At 46.1% G+C, this 23,517-nt stretch overlaps 1 long non-coding RNA gene across 2 annotated transcripts; it reads left to right on the top strand.

Moving 5' to 3' along the window:
* Nucleotides 1-316: 316 nt before the first annotated feature.
* Nucleotides 317-19,793, top strand: LOC113264348 (uncharacterized). Of its 2 annotated transcripts, XR_008956607.1 has the most exons (6): nucleotides 317-2,029; nucleotides 2,589-2,676; nucleotides 5,915-5,975; nucleotides 11,113-11,188; nucleotides 12,940-14,775; nucleotides 18,899-19,793. It is a non-coding gene; the product is annotated as an uncharacterized LOC113264348 (long non-coding RNA). The 2 variants fall into 2 exon arrangements; XR_007191510.2 differs by lacking the exon at nucleotides 5,915-5,975.
* The last annotated feature ends 3,724 nt before the right edge of the window (nucleotides 19,794-23,517 follow it).

The raw sequence follows: 23,517 nt of genomic DNA, 5'->3' as shown, positions 1-23,517 counted from the left end.
CCAGAGGTGTCGTATGTCATGGTGTATATGATAGCGGGATGCACTAGGCGCATTATGAAGCCGTGTCCTTGGGACCCAGTGAGTAAATCATCCGGTATTCCAGATCTGCCCTGGTCTGGGTGAGCAGGGGATTTCCAGTTGCTTCCAGATGGAGGCGGGGCTCATGCATGGCCCCAGTTTGTTTCCCTTCTCCTGCTGCACCAGTTTTGTCCGGGGCACAGAAGGGGATCTAAACATAGAACCGTGTCAGCCTCGTTTGCAATATAAACAGAACCCGGCTCCGCTCGAGTCCCCTCTTGGCTATGAATTCAGGGGCAGTGAGGAGCAGCCTCCGTCCCACCCGGAGGCCCTGGCCCCCCTTGCCACTAGCTGACTGCACGCAGGCCCAGGGGGGCTGAGGAGCCGACCTGGGCTGGCTTCCCGAGCACCAGACACACTGGGCTACCTGCGCGGCCAGACTGGGCACCCGTGCAGGTTTGTCCCAGAAGCCAGTTCTTCCTGGAACTGAGTGTCATTGGAGGACAGACGATGCCAAGTCATAACTTGGCCCTGCAGCAAACGACAGTCTTCCAGGCCCGCCCGAGGGGCGGAGAGCTGCCGGAAGGCCCACCAGGGGGCGCCCTCGCCACGTCTTGCGGCGGTGGGGCTCCGCGGAGCCCTCGGCAAGGAAGTACTGTGTGGGTGCACCCCCATTTCGTTTCGTACAGCACGCGTTGAGCCCTGCCCGGTTCTCCCTGGTGCCGCGGCTCCGGTGCCGCCGTGCTTGGCAGGGAGCCGTTACGGCGCAGTTCCGTCCACCGCAGGCGCCCGGCGCGCCCAGAGAACCGGGAGCGCTGTGTCCTCGCTCCCCGAGGGCTGCTTTGTCCACCGCACCGGTACCAAGGTCCTGAGGATGTCCCGAAGCTTCCGAGGCCCAGGCAGAGGGAGGAGAGGGGCGAGGAGGTGGGCCAGGTGGTGTCCACTGCTCTCAGGCAGGCATCCCCGCCAGGACGGAGAGCCCCGGCCGCCAGCAGCGCTCCCTTTCTGCCCTTGCCCTGTGTCTAGAGGCCACGCGTGGGGCTGGGGGGACGCCCAGGGCAAGGAGTGCTCAGGGAGGACACTGCTGGACGAGGAGCCTGGGGCCACATTCGAGGAAGGGAGCTGGCTACCTGGGCCTCAGGTATGCAGGAGAGGGACTGGGGCGGAGAGTGGGGTGAGGCCTGGCAGAGAGGCTGAGTGGGGCAAGACAAGGGCAACCTTTCCAGCTCTAACTGCACAAATTCCAGCGTTCTCTGGCTCCTCGCGAAGCCCCGCAAGCTCCCCTGCCTGGGTCAACACGCTAGGGGTTGTACTGTCAGAAGCAGTCAAGTAAGTCGGAGGGAATTTCAGGGTCACGGGGCTTGTCGTTCCCTGGAGAAAGCTGAGAAAATGCCACGCTCTCCCAGGAAATGTACCATGTTCCCCATAGTGCTGCCCATGTTGCAGGTAAGAGACGGGAGGAGGGATCTGAATGGAAACAAGGCAGGAGGAAAGTCCTGCGGATCCTTCTAGTTGTAAATACTAGACCTCGGAGGGAGATGAAAGGGTTCACGGCAGAAGCCCAGGACTTAGGAGAAGGGGACGCTAAGAGCAACACGCCCCCCTTGGACTGGAGGGGCAGAGGGGACGTGATGAGGCTGTGGACACTTGTGGGTCCTAGAGGAAGGGGTCCTTGGGCTAAGCCCTGGGAAGGTGTAGAAGTGCCAGAAAGGTTTGTGGGGCAGGAGGGAGGCCTCTGTCTTGCTGCTTCGAGCCCTGGCAGGCGGGAGCCCTTGGGAAGGAAGCCCTGTGTGGTGCTGCCAGCTGGGCCAGGTCTCAAATGCCTCAGACTGGTGCCCTGCGCCTCTGCGAGAGGTAGGAGGAGCCGAGCTGCTTCCGACAGAGCTATGTCTGCTAGGGAACGTGCGGCAGCCTAAGCCGGAAACAGCCCAAGTATCCTTCCACAAGGGAATGAGAAGATGAAAGAAAAATTGTAGCAGCTTCATGCAGCGGATGCTTCTCAGCGATGAAGGTGAATGATCTCACAGCTCCTTGTGACAACACAGGTGAATCTGCAGACATAAAGTCAGTGAAAGGAGGTGGCCACAGAAGGGCCCGTATTGTCAGATTCCATTTATATAAAGTTCAAGTCCAGGCAAGACTGGAGAAGTCAGGAGAGTGGTAACACTTTGGGGAGGGTAGTGACTAAAAGGGGACAGGAGGGAGGCCCCTGGCATCTTGGGAATGTTCTATTCCTTAATCTCGGCGAGGGTTGTAGGACGTGCTCAGTGTGTGGAAGTTCGTCGTGCTACACACTTACGACTGTGTGCTTTTCTGCATGTTTATTATGTTTATGTAAATCGTTTTTTAAAAAGATGTAAGTATTAGAAATGAATCTGCAGAGTGGAGTGAGGGAAGTGGGAGTGGTCTTTTGTCATCTCAACGCTCACCGTCCTCGGTGCCCCGCTCATAGGATCTTTGCTCTTGTCTCCTTAAGAGGAGGGTGGTGGAGCGGAATTTAAATCAGGAAGGACTTTTCTTTTTGCTCACCCTTTCAGTCGCTTCCTGAATTGATCTCATGCATTTTTCAGCTCCTGCAAAAACTGAAATGAACTAGATGGCTTTGTGTTCTTGAGAGCTCCCAGTTCGCTGCCTCCTTCATCAAGTACGGCTGGTCTGGTGAGTGCGAGCGTGAACATTTGTAAATCCAGCAGTAAGACCTGTGTGCTGTTCACAACTGCTGGGCAGACAGTGGTCTTCTTGGTGTCTTCTCCAGAGCCATCAAGTTTCATAGGTGCTGTTGCTGAAGCAGGGCTCAGCTCATCTGGAATCCCCCGGAGGGAGGGGACTACTTCTACTCAGGGCAGGAGATTAAAGATGGCCACAGATCCTTTGCCCCTTGTCCCATTAAGAGGGGCGTTTCCCTTGAATCTGGGTGGGTTCTATGGCTTTTTGATCAACAAAAATCGGTAAAGTGGTGTTGAGCCAGTTTCCAGACCTAGGCAACTTCCACTTGCTGTCTCTTGGAACACTCTGGGAACCCTGGCCTGCCATGCAAGGAGTCCAGATGCGCCAAGACTGCATGTCCAAACAGCCACGTGCAGCACTGCTGTGGATCGCGGTGGAGTCCAGCTGTCCCCACCAAGGAGACAGAAACGTGAGGGGATGTCTTGAACACTCTAGACCAACCCATCTGCCTCTGATGGTGCTGAGTGATTTCAGTCAACATCAAGAGTAGAAGGGGGCACCTGACTGGCTCAGTCAGTAGAGCACGTGACTCTTGATCTTGGCGTCATGAGTTCAAACCCTATGTCAGGTGTAGGGCTTACTTAAAAATAATAAATGAACTGTAACTCTTACATTAAAAAAGAGAGGGAGAGCAGAAAAATTGCCAAACGGACAGACAAAATCATGAGATACGAGGCAGCGGTGGTTGTTCTGAGCCACTAGGTTTGCCATGGTTATTTCTCAGCAATAGGTCACTGGAAAAGTTGAATCTTCACTGAGACCAGAGCCTTCATGCCCATGAGGAGCAGCTCCTTGGCTCTGTAAGAATTCACCTCCTTCACTCACTTTGCCAAACTGTGACTTCAGTATTTACTAGCTCTCCATTCCATTAGAATTTATCTAAGCTGCCAGGCTCGTGGCAGGATAGTTTATTGCGGACTTATTTTTTACTTTATTCTTGTTGCTCTCTGCACATTTTCCTCACTGAGCAAGTTATGAAGCTTTTGTTCTCAATTCTGAGCTCTTTTTGGGTATGGAGCGGGGGGGTGGTTGTTAGCGTCTGGATGACGTGCTAACACCTAGGCTGACAGAGACAGAAGTGGGCTGGGGTGAGTGCTGAGCAGGGGCTGAGATTCTCTGGGATCTGGAGATTGGGGCTTTCTCCCTATGAAGAGTGGACACCCAGGCCCCTAATTTTGCCCAGAGCATTCCTAGGCTGAGGGATCGCTGGAGAATGCTTGGAGAGGCTGGGCACAGTTTCTCCCAGGAGGAGCACCTAGGCCAGGGTCCCTCAGGGAGACCGTGCTGTCAGTGACATGGACATGTGGGATGGCCAGGACTGCAGGGCTTGACAACAGCCTCTGAAAGCAGGGGGAGTGACAGATACAGTGGCTGCCACAATGGACTGCTTGTGTGCCACCTGAAAATTCCTATGTTGAAGCCCTCACCCCCAGTGTGATGATATTTGGAATTGGGGCCTTTGGGAGATAATTTGGTTTGGATGAGGTCATGAAGTTGGAGCCCCCCTGATAGAATTCATGCCCTTATAAGAAGAGGAAGAGACCAGAGTCTTGTCATCGTCTTGTCATCGTCTGTTCCCCCTCCACCCATGTCAGGATACAGTAAGAAGACAGCCATCTGCAAACTAGGAAGAGAGTACTCACTGGACACTGAACCTGCCAGCACCTCCCTCTTGGACTTCCAGCCTCCAGAACCGTGAAGGAAATGTCTGTTGTCTAAGTCACCCAGTCGGTAGTATTTCAATATAGCAGCCTGAGCTAAGAAAGCTACCACTAAGGGCCTGGCCTTGCTTTCAATTTTTCTTCCTTCCTTCCTTCCTTCCTTCCTTCCTTCCTTCCTTCCTTCCTTCCTTCCTTCCTTTCTTTCTTTCTCTTTCTTTCTTTCTTTCTTTCTTTCTTTCTTTCTTTCTTTCTTTCTTCTCTCTCTCTCTCTCTCTCTCTCTTTCTTTCTTTCTTTCTTTCTTTCTTTCTTTCTTTCTTTCTTTTTAAGATTTTATTTATTTATGTGACAGAGAGACAGCCAGCGAGAGAGGGAACACAAGCAGGGGGAGTGGGAGAGGAAGAAGCAGGCTCCCAGTGGAGGAGCCTGATGTGGGGCTTGATCCCGGAATGCCAGGATCACGCCCTGAGCCGAAGGCAGACGCTTTAACGACTGCGTTACCCAGGCGCCCCTCCATTTTTCTGGCACAGCATAAGCCCCTGATATTTTGTAAACTTGTAGAGGGAGGACAGAGCCCCCCTAAAGACTAGGGTTGAATTTCTTCCCAGCGTGGCAGGTTGGGGCACAGTAGATTCCATTTAATCGAGAAAAAATGAGGAATGTGACATTTGGTGTACATTTTGTAACCAATATTGATAAACAACGTAATTCTCAAGTCATTGACACATTTTATGGCCTTCTCTTCTTTGCGTTGTGCTCCTCTGCATTGAATTCTAAGCATTTTCCTTGGCAGGTTTTTCCTGAAATGCCTCCAGGTTTGGAATTTTTATTTTGTTTAATTTTTTACAAAGAGAAGGGCATGGAAACAGAAGAGAGGCTTCCTCAGAAAAATAAAACCCGAATATTTTTGATGCATATCCTTTATTTCTTGCTCACTGAATATTTTCTTTCTGTATTTCCTTGATCTTTAATAAATCATTAGAAATTTTTAAAAATTCTAATCTTTGTCTCCTAACAAATATTTCTTGGGTTTTTCATTCTTTTCTCTCTCTCTGTTTCTGTTTGGAAACTAGTCTGTCTTCTAGTTCACCAAGCACTTTTTCTGCTATTTCTAACCCATTGTTAACCCATTTTTTGAGTTCTTAATATCAGTTGTAATTTTTTATTCCAGAATTTCCATTTGATTATTTTATAGATTTCAGTTTTGTGGTGAAGGTTTCCATTTTAATGTAGCTTCTGTATCTTTTCCTCTCTTTCTGTGAACCTATTAACCATAGTTCTTTTAAAGCCCTTGCTTGTTAAAGCAGTATCAGGATCTCTTCTTTGTCTATTTTTATTGCCTCTTTTTCTCTTGGTTTTCATTTTCGTGGAAGTGTCTCTTTCGTTTTTACAGAAGTGTCTTTCGTCTACTGATTTTGATTTGATACTAAACATTGTTTATAAAAGCTGGGGCTTGTCCAGACGATGATGTCTTCTAACACAGAGTGTTCACCTTTTTTCTGCTCTGCAGACGGTGGAAGCTGACCACCTTATCCAGTTGGCGACCTCGCCGTGCTAAGGCTGAACTGCGGGTATTTATTTAGTTAGTGGTTAAGGCTGTAGCCCACCTTTTGTTTGTTCTTGTTCCTAGGGTATAGTTCTCGAGACTGAGCTGAGAGCTGGTCAGTTCACTGCAGTCCTTCCCCTGCAGGGTCCTGACTCGAATCCGGAGTGTTCAGAACTATGAAAGACGGTGGAAATCATTATTCATTTCAGAGGTTTCTGCCCGCAGCCTTACGTGCCTTCAAAATTCGATAAATGTCTTGAAGGGATACTGCAGTTTGAGACCTCTTAAGTCTCCAGCTCTGTCACCCTAACTCCATGGCATTCTGACTGAGCCAAGCTCAGATTCTTAGCCTTTTGCCTGAGCAAAAGTGTTTGATAATTTGCTAGAATGACTCACGGAACTCAGGAAAACGGCATACTCAGAATCAAGAGTTTATTATAAAGGATGCAAGTAAAGACTATAACTGAACTCAAGGGGTTCAGCACTTGGGGTGCATTAAATTGAACACAACCCAAGAAAGTGTTGAAAGCAAAGAACTTTTGGATCCCTGGATGGCTCAGTTGGTTAAGCGTCTGCATGCAGCTCAGGTCATGACCCAGGGTTCTGGGATGGCGTCTGTGTTGGGCTCCTTGCTCAGCAGGGAAGCCTGCTTTTCCCTCTCCCACTCCCCCTGCTTGTGTGCTCTCTCTCTCTCTCTGACAAATATAGATAAAATCTTAAAAAAAAAAAAAAAAAGAAAGAAAGAAAAGAACTTTTTATTACTTGTTACAAGTAAGGAGACTGAGAGATAGTTCTCAAAGCACTCTATCCTTGTAGGGTTGGTATAGGAAGCTTTTATTCGGCATATTAGGGGGCAGGGAGCTTGCATATACGTTGTTGGGGAGGAAGAATTTCCTCTGCCCTTCCAAGATTCTAGCTAGACTAAGATTCAAATTGACATGAGACTGATTAACAGGAAAGTCGAATTTAGTGGGTGTACCTGTGGGAATTCCACACAGAAATGGAAATTCCAAAGACATGAGACAACATGAAGCTTACATGAACTAAGGAGGGGAGTGGTGTCTGAGGATACAAAGAGGAGGAAGGCCATTAGCAGGAAGGTGAAAAGAAGATCTTTGAAAAAATAAGGTTGCCCTATTATGTAGATAAGTTTCTAAGGTAAAGAGGAATCTCTGTTAATAGCTCTTTTTGATGAAAAGTCAGGCCAAGGAATATCAAGCAGGCCATTATGGGGAAGATAAAGAGCTTGCATTGGCTGGGTTTTGATTGCTTTTAACTCAAACTAATGTTCATGCCAAAGTAGCCCATCTCGAGGAGGCCTGCCCCCACAACGTTAAGGAACTCATTCATACTCTATTATTTACACACTTCGGTTCAATTGCACATGCCTAGCCTGTTGGCATGCTAGCACATATATCATAGTTCAAAAAATGGCTAAAAATTCCACCCATAGGAGAAGGTCTTAGTATTATAATGAGCTAAAGGCATCTTCAGGACAACTCAGGGGGGCTCTGTGCAGGTCCTCAGTAAGAGGCTACCAGGTGAGACACCTAGCAAGGGTTATCAGGTGAAATACCTAGCTGGGTGTCTCATTGGCTGAAACTGTAATTCTGCAAAGCAAAACACATTCCTTCCCTGCTTTTGTCCCTCCCCTTCTTCCCTTCTGATAGCTTTTAGCCTTCTGATTTGAATGACTTCTTACTGCATCTTGGGTAAGAGTACCAGTCAAATGAAAAGACACATAGGGTGAAATCTAGGAGGGTCACAAGCACAGAGCTTCCCCATCCTCTCACCATAGAATCAGGGTGCCTCACCTTCCAGGCACATGGATGTACTCACCAACCTGGAAACTCTACCAAACTTCATTTCATTATGTAGGCATAATTGATTGAATCTTGGCCATATGATTGAACTCAATTTCCAGCCACCCTCCCCTGCTAGGAGGTTGGCCTGATTCAAAGCTCCAACCTTAAATCACATGGTTGGTCTTTCTGGCGACCAGCCCCTCATCCTGCCATCTCATTAGCATAAATTCAGGTGTGACCTCGGGGCTCATGAATTACAAAGATACTCCTGTTATTCAGGAAATGCCACGGATGTGGAGTCCCCTTCCCAGGAACCAGGGACAAAGAGCAATCTTTATTGTACAACAGGGACACATAATGTAAAATAAAAGAGAGTTGAGAAATATTGACTTGTCTTAAGGAGCCTATCATAGGAGTTTTAAGGAATTAAATATTTAAGGAACTTAAATATTTGGCAAGTGCATTAGGAAAGAAATCAGCCAAGTATAGTCTCTTTTTACAATGGAATCATAGGATTGAATCTCTTAGTTATTGCAGGAATCGAAATGTGGATGCCCAGGGTCCTGTAAAGGAGTTGGTGCTCCGGAAGATGAGAGAGGTTGAGGAATATGTCGATACAAACATGGAAGATCTGTCACAGGTTATGTACTCTTTGCTTTCTCTTAGGAGTGGAGCAAAATTAAAGGGGAGGTGTCATGGAACACTTTATCACAGCTGCTAACTCAGGAAATGGAGGAGTATGCCGCGGCACATGTCATGGCCAACTGCCCCTCCTTGCCCCCAGAATCCCGAGGGAGCAGGTGAAAGCAAAAGCATAGCTCTTGGCTGGGTTTGCCAACAATGTTGCTGAATAAACTCAGATAAAGTCATTGCAAAAGAAGCCAATAACTCAGAAGCTCAAGGGTTTGGAGAAGAGGAAAGGAGACATTTATTTTGGGTGCCCGCAGCCGGTGAGGTGGCAGGGTCACACCTTAACAACCGACTTCTCCACCGGCAGGATGGACATCCAGAGTCTTGTAGGGGGAAGTTGGGGGGGGCGGGTATGTTCAGGAGAGAAGGCAGAGGGTGCATGATCATGGGTGGGGTTGGTGTGTGCTCAGCCCACGATCAAGGGCAGGGAAGGGGACCTGTGGGGTGTGGTCTTCTAGGCGTTCCACTGCAATCAGGGTTTTTTTTAATCTGGTGCTTACCAGAGGGTCATTGTCAATGCCTCAAGAAAGTATGATAAGAAATAACTGTTGGGTCCATAGTTGAGCCAGAGGACTCGCTGACAGAAGCATATAGAAAAGTTGACTTCCTCCGTAATTCAATCCCACGCTTTCATTTTCCACATTAAAATGTTTCCACATTTATATTCATATGGAATTGACTTTGCATGTTGAGAGACAATTCTAATTATTATTGTATTTCAAATGATTAGAACCAATACCATTCTTTCCCCACTGGCCTGAAATGCATGTCTTACCATATATCGATTTATACACACTTAGGTTTCTTTGGGGGCTTTGCATTTTATTTCACTGACAAAGTCATTTTTTTTTTAAAGATTTATTTATTTATTTACTCTACAGAGAGAGAGAGAGAGAGAGAGAGAGCTAGCCAGCGAGAGAGGGAACACAGGCAGGGGGAGTGGGAGAGGAAGAAGCAGGCTCCCAGCGGAAGAACCTGATGTGGGGCTCGATCCCAGGACTCTGGGATCACGCCCTGAGCTGAAGGCAGACGCTTAGTGACTGAACCACCCAGGCGCCCCTGACAAAGTCATTCTTGCACCAGCAACACTTCGTTTTAACTACTGAGACTTTTTTTTTAAGATTTTATTTATTTATGTGACAGAGAGACAGCGAGAGAGGGAACACAAGCAGGGGGAGTGGGAAGGGCGAAGCAGGGTTCCCACTGAGCAGGGAGCCCAATGCGGGGCCAGATCCCAGGACCCTGGGATCATGACCGGAGCTGAAGGCAGATGCTTAACGACTGAGCCACCCAGGCGCCCCAAACTACTGGGACTTTTTAACATACTTTAACATCTAGTAGGTCTGACACCCGTTCTTTATTCTTATTTTTCAAACATTTCTTGAAAATTTATTATTTATTATATTAAAAGTCTTATTATTATTGTAATTGATGCAGGGTCGTTGAGCACAACAGTCAAGAAAGAATTATTGAGATGTTTACAGTGCAACTTGGTTTATTTAAGTAGCATTGAGACAGGACCCATGGGCTGAAAGAGCTGCACTGATTGCCGTGTGAGGCTGGTGGATACGTGCTTAGTAATCAAAAGGAGGGGGGCATGTGGGGAGTATCAGATTACAAAAGTTTCTTTGAATTTCTTTGAATTTCTACTCCTAAATGACTTTTGTAAGATTCCTCTGGTGCTTATCATTCAGTTCAATATTAACTACTGGAGAGACACACAGACAGTCATGAGACCTTCAAGAATGTAGTGACCAGCACGTATTTGATCCTAACTGGAAACTATGTGGGCCTTAGGGTCAGCCTCGCAGTCCAAGGGTAAACATTTTCTGCTTCTGTCCCTCATCATAACGACCTTGTATTCATAGATACCTTGGGGGAAATCGATGTACAATATTGAGGATTCACATTCCAGTGCGTGGGGTATTTGCATTAATGTTTATGGGTCTTCAAAAACATTTGTAATCTTCCCATGGATGGGAATGTTTCTTTTCAGTAGGTTTCAAGTATTTTATATATTGATATTGTAAATGAGAATTTTTTGAATGATACTTCCAACAGGCTGCTGTTGGTAAATGGCAAATCTATTACTTTTTTTTTTTTTTTTTTAAAGATTTATTTATTTATTTATTTGACAGAGAGAGACAGCCAGCGAGAGAGGGAACACAAGCAGGGGGAGTGGGAGAGGAAGAAGCAGGCTCATAGCGGAAGAGCCTGATGTGGGACTCGATCCCGTAACGCCAGGATCACGCCCTGAGCTGAAGGCAGACGCTTAACCGCTGTGCCACCCAGGCGCCCCGCAAATCTATTACTTTTATATATTATTTTGCAATTATCCACATTTCTGAACTTAATGGTTTTTCAGTTTACTCCCCAATTTTTAAGGAAGATAATCGAGTCTGCAAATAAGAATACATTAATCTCTTCTGCTTTTCCAATGTATATTTAAGTTCTTTAATTTTATATTATCTTATTATACTAGATACAACTGTCTAGGAAATATAAATAATAGTTACTAATAGTGGTTATAGTAGGAAACTGGGCTAATTCTTGGTATTATAGGAATAGTAAGTATTATGTTGATGGTTGATTTGCAATAGACATTCTTTAGGATAAGGCTCTTTCCATGTCTAGGTTCTAATCTTTCTTTTTTTTATATCTATACAGACTTGATTGTTCAGTTTCATCAAGCGTCAATAATAAAAATGATCATATGGTTTAATTCCTCTGGCCTATAAATGTGGTGAGTTGGAATATATTTTAAAATATTAAGCTATCTTTGCATTCTTGGTTGGTCATGGTGTATTATTCTTTTCCTGTTTCATACTAAATTTTTACATTCTGGATTGAGACTCTGGAAGTCTTAAAATTTCTTTCAGAAACTTCCTATATCCAATATGTTCCTAAACTAACCTCACAGAAGGAAGATATTTTTTTTCCTTTGTTCTCTGTCCAAATATCAAAGGAAACTTCCAAATTCCAGGTAGGTCAGTGTACTAATACCTACAAATCAATTCTGATAAAACCATTTTACAATAAACAACTGTTGCTAGGTGATTACTCTCTACTAGGCATTGGACTAAGACAAATATTATTTTATTTAAGCCCTAAATTCCTCCATAGTTTCAAAAGTATACTGTAGTGATAAGTCAACAAAATCTTAAATAATATCCCTATGACAGAGACCCTTACAGCTCTTCAAAAAACATCGTGCTTGTGGCGGCTGGCTTAGTCAGTAGAGCATGTGGCTCTTGATATCAGGGTTGTGGGTTTGAGTCTCATGTTGGGTGTAGAGATTATTTAAAAATTTAAAGAAAATATTTAAAAAACCCCACTCTGCTTATGATGATAATTTTCAAGCACACACAAAGGTAGTAAGAAGAGTATAAAGAATCTTCCTATGTTCATCACAAAGCTTCAACAACTGCCAAAATTTGGCCATACTCAATCTATTCCTCCCATTTTTGTTTTTTTCTGGGATTTTAAAAAAATAATTAAAAAAAAAAAGATGTATTTATTTATTTGAGAGAAAGAGTATTCAAGCAGACTCCCACTGAGTGGGGAGCCTGACGAGGGGCTCGATCTCACGACCATGTGATCAACACCTGAGCCAAAACCAAGAGTTGGAGGCTTAACCGACTGAGCCATCCAGGTGCCCCTCTGGAGATTTTTAAAAACAAATTCCAGACATCGTATCATTTCATCTATAAATTCTTCAGCATTATACTAAATTCTTATTTGAGTCCCTGCAAGCTGAGAGCATAATCACAAAGCACAGTTCATCATAAGAAATTCTGTAAAGGTTTAAAACAGTGTGATCAAACTTGAGAGTGTTGCGAACGTCTGGAATTACATAGTCCACACAGGTGTACGTACTGCGTACCCTCCAAGGACTCCTACGTGGACTTTGTTTCACTTAACTGAGTTTTTGGTAAGAACTGGGGGGAAGGACAATGTTCAGTTACATGTTTTGGCAAAAATGTAAGAGTGCAAGTTATTCTTGTTGGTGTTTAAGAGAGACCCATTAACCAGGAAGTAGATTTGGCATCTTCGTAGAAGAATTATCTAGCCTAACCAGAGTTCATGACACCTAGTCGCTGCACAGGCAGATGGCATGAGCTCTTGGTAGGATTCACTAAGCTGAGCTGGCTTTCATCAGAATGGTGTCTCTTAAAAGTGGACAACTGGAGTGAAAGAAGCCAGATAAAGTAGAGCACATCCGTTATGACGTCACTTCATGAAAGTCTAGAAAACGCAAATTAATCTATGGTGTCAGTAAGAGGATCAGCGTTTGCCTGGGGATGGGGGCAGGGAGGGCAGAAGGAAAGGAATCACATAAGAGAATAAAAACTTCTAGGATGGTCACTTATTGATTGTGGTGATGGTTTCACAGACATTTAGATTTGACAAAACTTACCAAAGTGCATACTTTACATCTGTCCGGTTTATTGTATGTCAATTATACCTTCATAAATATGTTTTTTCAAAAAGCAGAGCTGAAGGGCAGAGTGGTGGAAAGCCTGCAGATGCCCTTCCAGAAGGGCGCGCCTACACTTCCAGGCCCAGGTCACAAGAGGAACTCGAAACGAGAAGAGACAGGAGTCTGCAGGCTGACAACTGTGAGCCCACAAGTTAAGGAAACTACCCCCTGGGTACACAATCCACTCTTTGGGTGAAGTCCTAACCAACCGGTTGGTTGAGTCAAGGGTGGAGACCTGAGCCCTGTTGGTCCAAAAGGTTGCCCTGGAGATACAGGCCTTGCCTCAGCAGCTTTCCTGGAGTTTTCTTCCGGTAGCCTAATAAAGGTCCCAGTTCTGTGCAGCAGGACAATTTTTGTGTACCAGGATCTTGTCACGCTCAGGTGAAGCTGAGAACATGGTGTTTGTTTCTGGTCTTCTGTCTAAATAGAAAAGCTCAAAAGGAACAAAAATGAGCGTGGGAATTATCTAGTACCTGTATCCCCAAGAACTGTGTTGGGCGGGATTTAGCTACAAAGTGGGGGGAAGGTGCCAGTCAGTCACTAGGATCTAGAATTTTGCCTGCTAGCTTAGGATTCCAATCTAGACAACTAAAATTTCAGGAAAGATTGACCAACTTTTATATGAAGAATTGGTTCAAGTGGTGGCCTGATGTATTTGAGGCCGCCCTTGCTGGTGTTTCTCAGCCTGCTCAATAGACTGCTTCAGAGGAAGCGCACCCCATAGACAAGGCCAGCTGTGTCCATTACTGGGGACACCTTAACTTATACCACTAGAGTCTTGACCCTGCAAGCTCTGGAATCCTATATAAAGTTCGTTGCATCTCCTACTGGAAAATATGGGGGGTGCTCCAGGGTTGATATAGGAAACCATCCTACCAGCCTTGAGCTTTTTCCTTATGCCTGAAGGTCTTTGGCTGCCCTAATAAATGCAGGAGCTCAGTGCCTGAATCTTCCCCTTTGGAAGATGGTTGAGGTACCAGTTAAGATTTGAACCAAGCTCTAGGGGCGCCTGGGTGGCGCAGTCGATAAGCATCTGCCTTCGGCTCAGGGTGTGATCCCAGCGTTCTGGGATCGAGCCCACATCAGGCTTCTCTGCTAGGAGCCTGCTTCTTCCTCTCCCACTCCACTTGCTTGGGTTCCCTCTCTCGCTGGCTGTCTCTGTCAAATAAATAAATAAAATCTTAAAAAAAAAAAAAAATGAACCAAGCTCTAGATCCTCAGGGGCTGACTAGAGCAGAGCATCTTGCCCATGACAACTGAAGTTGGAAAAGCAGGGAGGGTGGGCCCCAGATAAGGCCTGCAGGGAGCTGAGCACCAAGCCAGGGAGCCTGATTTCCCAGGCAAGTCTAGGATAGGAGAGGGAACTCAGTTAGGAGCAACCAGAAATGGGGACAGGCTGGGAACAAAATGGTAGGAGATGGTTGATTTGAACGGCCTTTAAGAGTCTGTGGCTCTTGCCAATATCTCTGTAGGCCATGGGAGCATCATTCATGAAGGTGGCAAGTTGGTTTGGAGCTATAGGGGCAGGGCAGGTGCCACGCACATTCCTACTACAGGACTGTGGCTCCCTTAGAGTCACCAGTGGAAGATTCTGAAGTGTTCTGGGACATTTGGTGCGGGAGACTGTTTTATAAAACCATACTGTTGGGCCATACTTCCCCATGGCCCAAGTATTTGGAGATGACCATGACGTTTGATCCTAAAAAGATCCTGATGGTTCATATTAGAGGCCACTTGGTATTTCCTGGCACCTCTCAGCAGATCATATTTTCTCAGTCACTAGAAGCTGTCCAGAGCACTGTTACACTTTGCCGGGAAAAGGTCATCCTGACTACAACAGTAGTTAGACGGTGAGTCCAACCCTCTTGTGCTGCTAGACAGGTTCCCTCTTAGTCTTGGCAGCCTTTCAAGGCACTGCCTGGATGCTGCTCTGTGGGGCTGGGTCTTCAAACCTTACTGAGCACTACACCCATGGCCTGAGTTCCTGATGGTTCTTGCACGTTTTAGTGTCCTCTTTTTGTTATCTCTGTCTGTATTGGCATTACTAATCATGGGAGATGGGTGCGCCACGCCTGCCCACCATCCCTGACTTCATGAGGTGAATCAGAATTGCCCTCTCTCATGTGGGAGTGCCTTTCTTTTCTACTTTTCGGGAGGAGGTGTTTAACGGCTACACATGGAGATTCTCCTTTGTGTTCTAACATCTGCTGTGAAATTTAATGGCATGGCCCTGTAGCTCTCCACAATTCTAACCCTTGTGTACGAGCCACCCCAGGCATCCTGCCCCAGAGCCCGGTCTGTACTGACACCAGGAGTATTTCTGATGTGGCACCCAGAATCTTTATACCAGCCTCATTCCTTCTCTTTCCTCTTTTACGATTCTGCTATTCCTCCAGTGTCTTAAAGGAAAGTTCCAGCCAAAACATTGAATGTTTTATTCTCTGGACCTGGCACAAGACTGCCATCTTTTTCATCTTTGATCCAAAGACTTTGTATTTTTGGTAACTCATTGTTAGAACCATTATATTGGGTAAGCAAAAATCATGAGGCATGAGGTGGAGACTTCCAGCTATATACCAAAATGCCCCTCTCTTCTTGGGGTATGTGGACTACATTTCCCAGCCTCCCTTGCAAACAGGTGTGGTCACATGACCAAGTTCTCTCTAGTAGAATGTGATCAGAAGTGTATGTGCCAAATTCTAGGTCTGACCTCTTAAAAACCTTCCACATTCCTCCTCCTTTCTCTTTCCCCCTTCTGGCTGCCTGAGAGTTTGATTCCCAAAGTGACCTTTGAAGCCACAGTTGAAAATGGTAGAGCCACTGTTGGTTCAAGTTCTTGATTGACCATAAGGAGGAGAGCTGCCCTTGGAATCCAAACCTGCTCGGGAGTGCCATGCATAAGAAATAACAGTGTATTATGTTAAGCACTGAGGGTGCTTTAAGGTCCTTTGGTTACTACAGCCTATTCTACCCTAACTAATGCAAGGTAGGATCAGGAAGTAACTTTATGTTCATTTCTCTCTATGTAAAACCATTTTGTGAGATCCAGTCTTCTTCTGCCCCTAGATAAAATTTAAGGCAGGTTCTGTGAACTTTCTGGTCATATGTAGGTAATCAAAGGTGATCTGGTCACTCTAATTCCCCAGATAGTTCAGTAATTAAATGGTCTAGCCTTGTGTAATGGCAAAACTTCAAGCTTTATTTAAATTTAAGGCTTCTTCCCTTTCTTTGTGGCATTTATAAACCAGCTGCCCCCACTAGGGATTGAGGTGTGCAGAGATCTCTCATTTCCTACTCTCTGCTTTGTAGCAGAAACGGCTCTTGTCTTCCAGTATCCATTTTCCTCCTCTTCCTTATTTATTTATTTGTTTGTTTATTTATTTATTTAGAGAGCACGTGTGTGCATGTGCACAGGGGTGGGGGCAGAGGGAGAGGGAGAGAATCTTAAGCAGGCTTCATGCTCAGCGTAGAGCCTGACAGGGGGCTCAATCTCATGACCCTGAGATCATGACCTGAGCCAAAATCAAAAGTCAGATGCTTAACTGACCGAGTCACCTAGGTGCCCCCCTCCTCTTTCTTATTGATAGACCTCCCAAATTTTTGTGGGTTTATGGCTACCCCAAATAAAGACTACATTTCCCAGCACCCCCTGAAGCTAGGTGTGGCCATGTGACTAATTTAGCAACAGGGCATGAATAAAGCCAGTGAGCAATCTTTTGGTAATGTCCTTAATAGCAGGAGTGGTGCTCCCCTTCCCCTATCCTTTCCCCCCACTCGTGGCTGGAATACAGACTCTGTAGATGTGATGATGGGTCATTTCACCCTTGCAACTGAAAGCAGCATTCCAGGGAATGGCAGAACAGTAAGACAGAGGAGCTGGGTCCCCAACACAGCGGACTTACATTTCCAGCTCAGGCCTCTTTATGCTGGAACTATGCCATGAGAAATAAGTTAAGTTTTGTTCTTTTTGTCTTTTTGCATGCTTCTCCCTCATCTTGCTAACTTGGACGTTGGACCCCTTTAGGGCTGGAGTGGTGAGGGTCTGATTTGGCTAGAGTTACTGTGAGGTAGCATAAGTGCTCCCTGGGTCATTAGGGATAGCCGAGTCTTCCTTTCTCTAGACACTTTGTGAATTTCTTGGGGATAAATCATTGCCTTTGCTAGGGTTTCTCACTCCCTGATCCTTTAATGTGGGCAAATGTCTTTCTTAGGCTGGTCAACTATACTTCTTTCTGCAGCCTCCAAATGTCTGGCAACTCATCCCTTTATTAAGATCACCAGACCCCTTTGACCATTTTGGACAGGATCTAACATAATCTTGTGCCCACTCTCTCTTTTGCTGGCCCCACATCTGGTCCACAGGAAACATCATGAATCCAGTGCCCCTGGAATCTGGGAAGCTGGCATCCCCTCAATCTAGCACCCTCCCTTGCACCACTGTCAGAGCAGCTAGCCAACCTCTTGTTTTTTGGTTTTCAGACATAAGCCAGCCACTAGCTCACTCTGTACTCCAAATTGTAGGGGATACGTATTAAACTCTCTGAAGGGGTCTATTGAAGCCCCTTTCCCTGGGCTTCAATGAGGGCAATACCTTAGTTCTCCTCAGAAGGCTGAATTGCCTCCCCTTCCTACTCCAGACTATGGTTCAGAAGTGCTCTTTCACCTAGGGACTCTGGCCCCTTCTGTTGTTAGTCCCCTCTTATTTAGGAAGAGGTTCAAACTTTTTAGAAGCTCTTTGTCTTTCTTTTCTTTTTCTTTTTTTAAAATGTAGGCTCCACGCCCAATGTGGGGCTTGAACTCACAACCCTGAGATCAAGGGTCACATGCTGTACTGAATGAGCCAGCCGAGTACCCCTAGAAGCTCACTGTCTTGAGTAAGAGCCACTGTTTGCTCTCCAGATACCAAGCCCACACACTTACCTCATACATTTCAGGGCATCACAAAAGAATTATCCCTGGGAGCTCTAGTGGCACTGTGTTCGCATTCTCCTTCTGTTTGAGGTCACCTTCCAGGCCACCTTACCCAAGGCCATGTATAGATGGACTCCACCAGTCCTGCCGCCACTGCCACCATCCCCAACAGGTCAGGGGCACTCAGCCCAGAGATGGTGCAAGTAGTGTTTCAAGATTGAGTTCCAAAAATGTAACCTGAGTTTCCCTGGTTCTCACTAGCCTACGATGTGCAAATGGGGCTACCGTAGGGTAATAAGCCAAATTTCAATGTCTCTTCCCAAGCCCTGAAAGGTCCCCCTCTCCGCCCAAGTATTTCTGGGGTCTGAGGGAAATCTCGTAGGTGCCCGTAAGCCCAGCCATCCAGGTACACTGCCATTCTGTGTCCAGTCCTGCTGAGGGTCACCCCCGAGGAACTGAAGCACCGAAGTCACCGAATCCACAGTGGGACGTGTCCGTGCCCAGAGGGGAAGTGTCCTTCTCTCATGTTCCACTTCATCAGAGGGCTGCCCAAGCAATGGCCACGTGCTTCCGGGTCTCGCAGAGCTTCCAGAACTAGATTCGTGTTGACATGCAGTCCCCTTTTCGCGTGGGATGGAGGACTAGAGGTGGCGACAAATCACATCCGCCTACTCTTTAATTCAACAAATATTTCCCGAATTCCTCTTCCACGCTAGCCATGTGCTGAACAAGACACGTGTGGTCTCTGCACCCATGGAGCTTACAGTCCATTGCAAGACCAAAACCAAAGCAAACCAAACACACAATGACAAAAAATGGTTACTTAGAATATTATGTTCAAGACTTTGTAACTGGGTCCAGTTCATTGTGCTTGGCTGCTGCTTCTGCTTGGGTGAGTTTTGCGCATGAAGCCTGCCAACTCTCAAACAGAGGCTGACAGCCTGCCTTACCATGTGGAGCAAACCCCCCCCTTAACCCACGGCTATGCTGATCTACTGGGGCCTAGTACAGGAGATTAATCCTGGCTGTGCTAAAATTGTCTGATTTTTTTTCCACACTTAGTGATAAGCAAAGAAAAACATGAGCTGTATTTCTCTAAGAACTCTCTTCCTGACATTCCACACCATGGTTCCCAAACTCTGCATTCCCCGTGGCAAAACTGGATGCTGAAGAGAATAGCCTGGTGGCTAGGATAACTTCAAAACCGTAAGAGGAGGCCAGGGTTTTGGTCATCCTGGCAGAAGAGGGAGGCAGGGGGGACGTGGGGAGATGCGAAAATTTGACAGAAGGTGAAAGGAAGGAGGGTGTGAAGAGGGGGAAGTAGAAGGTTGAAGAAAGAGGTACCAGAGGAACTTGGAAGCACATTCTCCATTGGCCTAAGGAACCCCATGCAGAGATAGACCGAAGGTCTGGGCAGCAGGTGCACGGCAGGGAGCAACTGGTGCATCCCCCTGACACTCCATACTGTTTGGATTTTGCCCTTAAAAACCTTGAGTACCAATTTTCCTTGGGATTTTCCATGACAGTGAAAAGTCTCCTCAACTACAAAATGGCACATGAACGGGATGTGTTCTTGTCTCACTTTCTACGGAAAGGAAAGGATCTCATGAAGAACACCCAGTGAACCAACAGGGAGACTGAGCCCCCTTGCCTGCTTACCATCCTGCCTGGGTCTCCCTTGCTGCATATCCTCCTCCAGCTGTGAAACCCACAGAAACCAACTTCAGTTCGATGGTCATCCAGGGTTGGAAACCAGCCTGGAACTTTAGCTTCCTGTCCAAGAAAATCCAGATATATAGTTTTTTATACCATTATAATTTCAGATTTCTTTTTTTTTTTTTTTAATTTTCTTACTTTCTGGTTCTGTGGCTTGGACTACAGAAACTTTCAATGCTTCCTTTTGTTAAGTATCTACTGATCAGGAAACATGCCCCATAATAACATTAAGAGAAGATGCTACTTAATGGGTTCATGTGATTATTTCATCAAGTGAGAGATTCTTTCATAATTTGAATAATTTCATTCTATGGGTAGAGTGTTTTGGAAATGATGTTATGAAGTAAGTTCAATAGCTTGAAAGGTCCATCCCATTGTGGGAAGGATGGATCTCTGCAGAGAAATTTCCTTCTCCAACCCCTCATGGCTCAGTGCAGGGTTTTCATGGAGCACATGGCCATGCCACACTCAAGGTGGGCACCCTGCCAAGATGGGAGGAATGCCTCCGGGAGGTTGCTATACTGATGTTCTGAAGCTGGCCCTAGCTGTGGACGGTGGCAAATGGACAGGCAACTCTTCCAGCAGAGAAGTTTGAATGCTCTTTTCCAGAGACATGATGTGAATGTCAAGCCTCAGCTGACGGTCTGCCAGTATTGGTGGCAGACTATTTCTATGATCAGTGGAGGGGCCCCGGCAGTACAGGGAAGGAGCTGTGTCACTTTGTATCACTGTGGCCTTCAAGTCTGGGCACAGGTCATTATGAAGTTCTTGAGTGATGCAGAGAAGACTCTTGGGCACTCCCCTCGGGTGAATGGGGAATAGATGGGAGTATAGTTTATGGCATGATTCCTAAAATTAGGCAATTAGAAGTCTCAGGTTGTCACTTTTGGTGCCTTGAATGGGACATGTGGTCTGTTCCAGGAGCAGAGCAGCAGAATTTAGCACTTATGTCGGCCTTCTTTGATTCAGACATTATCAGCTCCCTCCCACCTTGACCACTGGGCCTTTAGGACCGCCCTTCCCCGCCCCCCTCCCCCAGCAGTGGAGCCTAGTCAGGCACTAGTCTGCTGTTTGTTCTTAGGTTCGCTCACCCAAGGGTGAAGAGCAATGACGTTCCTGGGGAGGAACTCCAAGAAGGACCGTTTTTGCTGTCTGCAATCCAAGCATAGGTTATCTATCCACCTGCCAGCTTTGGTTTCCTGATATGTAAATGATTTAGAGTTAGCAGCAAGTAGAAAACAGCTGTATTACTGGCACCCCTGCCTCTTCATCTCACTTCCCCTTCATATCATTCTTTATAACGTTATGCAAATCTGATCATGTCCAGGCGCAATTTTAAAAAGGCTTTCCAGAACTTGTTGGATTAGATCCAAACCTCTTGGCATGGCAGGCAAATCCCTTTAAGAAAGCCTGTCTGATCTCATGAAAGCTTTTTGTAGAGGACACTTTCGGCGCTCACAAAACAGTCATCCCTACTTCCTTGATGGCAAAGCTTTTACAAATTTTATTTATTGTTTCAGTGCTGCCCTCTCATAAATTCAGGGAAGGAGGTCCCTTGACAGTCCAAAGAGATACATGTATTACTATGATCGGTCTAAAGCGTCTTCCATCGCTCTTGCCATGACTGATGTGGTAGTAGGGCTCTGGGCCCCGTGAGGAGGGAGGGAAAGTTGGCTGGGACACTTCTGGGAAAAACTTTTTTTTCTTTTTCTTTTTTTAAGATTTTATTTATTTATTTGACAGAGAGAGAGACAGCCAACGAGAGAGGGAACACAAGCAGGGGGAGTGGGAGAGGAAGAAGCAGGCTCCCAGTGGAGGAGCCTGATGCGGGGCTCGATCCCAGAACGCTGGGATCACGCCCTGAGCCGAAGGCAGACGCTTAACCACTGAGCCACCCAGGCGCCCCTGGGAAAAACTTTCTGCCTCCGAACACGGTTGTCACAGATGTGGTATCTGCTGCTTCAGCAGCTGACCACAGTCCACGAGAATGAATTCCAACACACTGCTGATAGGGGAACAGAGGGATGGAAAGAAGCTGGGTCCTTGATGATAGCATCAAGCCACCAAATTAACCCAGAACGTTTTGTTCAGAAGCCTTTTAAACCTGAACACGTCTCACTTGCCGCCACCAACATTCCGACTGATAGGCTTGCATGATACAGCCTTCCACAGTTCACCTCTTCTTTCTCTCTACTTAATGCCTGCCGTGGTCTCTCTCCCACCTCCAAGCTCTGGCATATAGTGGTGCCCTCTGCCTGGAGTGCTTCCTGCCTGCTTTTTGGCCTGTAAACCCCATTCGTCCTCCCTGTCCAGTGTGGCTGTGACCTCCTCTGTGAGGTCTTTGCAGCTTCCCCATGCAGACTCAGGGAAAGCCGTCCTGTGGCGCCACTGCTCCCCAGTGCTCTGTTCTCTACAAGAGCAATGCTTCCATTTGGGGAACAGATTAGAACTTTCTCATCTTCTCTTACCAAAATCATTTCATGAAAAAACCATCTCCAAACCTTCTTTGAGGAAGAAGGAAAATAAGGATGGAAAAATTCAAGCATCCCATTAAAAACCATCACTCTCAGGAGCAAATACAAGTTTGTAAAACACTTAAAATTTTAAATTAAAATACCCTTTTTATTATGGAAGGTTTCAAACATATTTAAAAGGAGAGGCAATGTGGGGCGCCTGGGTGGCTCAGTCCATTAAGCCTCTAACTCTTGGTTTCGGCTCAAGGTCTGATCTCAGGGTCCTGAGATAGAGCCCTGCGTCGGGCTCCCTGCTCAGCATGGAACTTGCCTGAGATTCTCTCTCCCTCCGCCCCTCCTGCTCATGCTCTCTCTCTCTCTCTCTCTCTCTCTCACTCAAATAAATAAATAAATCTTAAAAAAAAAAAAAAAAGGAGAGGCAATGTTATAATAGGCTCCACTGTATCCACTGTCTGCCTGCGGCCTATAAACGAATGACCAGTCTTGATTCAGCCACTGCCAGCCCCGTCAGCCCCATTGTTTTGAGGCAGTCTCACGTTATGTCATTTCCCTCATTAATATTTTACTCCGATCTCCAAGAGTAACAGCCCTCTTTTTAAAAAATGTAACCACGATATCATTATCACAGTTCAAAATATCAACATTGATTCCTTCATGATATCATTAAATAGCCCGTCAGAGTTAAAGATTAACTTTCTTTGTGCTGATCGTTTTATGCTCATATACAGTTTCTTGGAAAATCAGGATCCAAATAAAATCCGTGTATTGTGATTGGTTGATATATCTCCAGTCCTTTAAAAATTATTTACATTTTATTTATGCCTGTATTTACTTTACACTATGCTTTTCTAATGTAACCAGGTTTTTTTTGTTTTAACTCTTTCTCTTTCTTTCTTTCTTTCTTTCTTTCTTTCTTTCTTTCTTTCTTTCTTTTGTTCTTTCTTTCGTTCTTTCTTTCTTTCTTTCTTTCGACAGAGAGAGAGAGAGAACAAGCAGGGGGAGCAGCAGGCAGAGGTAGAGGGAGAAGCAGGTTCCTCTCTGAGCAGGGAGCCTGATGCAGGGCTCGATTCCAGGACCCTGGGATCATGACCTGAGCTGAAGGCAGACACCCAACCGACTGAACCACCCAGGTGCCCCACCAGGATTTTTTTCTTCTCAGGATTCCTAATCGAACTAGCGTTTGAATGGCAGGACCACTCGCCCAAACAAGGGGACAGAAAAGACAGGCTTCAGTGGTCAGTAATCTGTAGGCTGCAGTAAACAAAACCTCTCTTAAAGAGAAAGTGGTAGAGAGCTTCAAAAGCTCTTCTGAACACAAAAGAGAAGGTGGTTTCCTTCCTTCCTTCCTTCCTTCCTTCCTCCCTTCCTTCCTTCCTTCCTTCCTTCCTTCCTTCCTTCCTTCCTTCTAGGGTGGGATAGGCCATTATTTTTTTATTTTTTAGTTTCAGAGGTAGAATTTAGTGATTCATCAGTTGCATATAACACCCAGCG

This window comes from Ursus arctos, unplaced genomic scaffold (assembly GCF_023065955.2).
Source record: "Ursus arctos isolate Adak ecotype North America unplaced genomic scaffold, UrsArc2.0 scaffold_31, whole genome shotgun sequence".
Taxonomy (NCBI): Eukaryota; Metazoa; Chordata; class Mammalia; order Carnivora; family Ursidae; genus Ursus; species Ursus arctos.
Note: the sequence above shows the minus strand (reverse complement) of the source record. Positions and strands in the feature narration are given on the sequence as shown.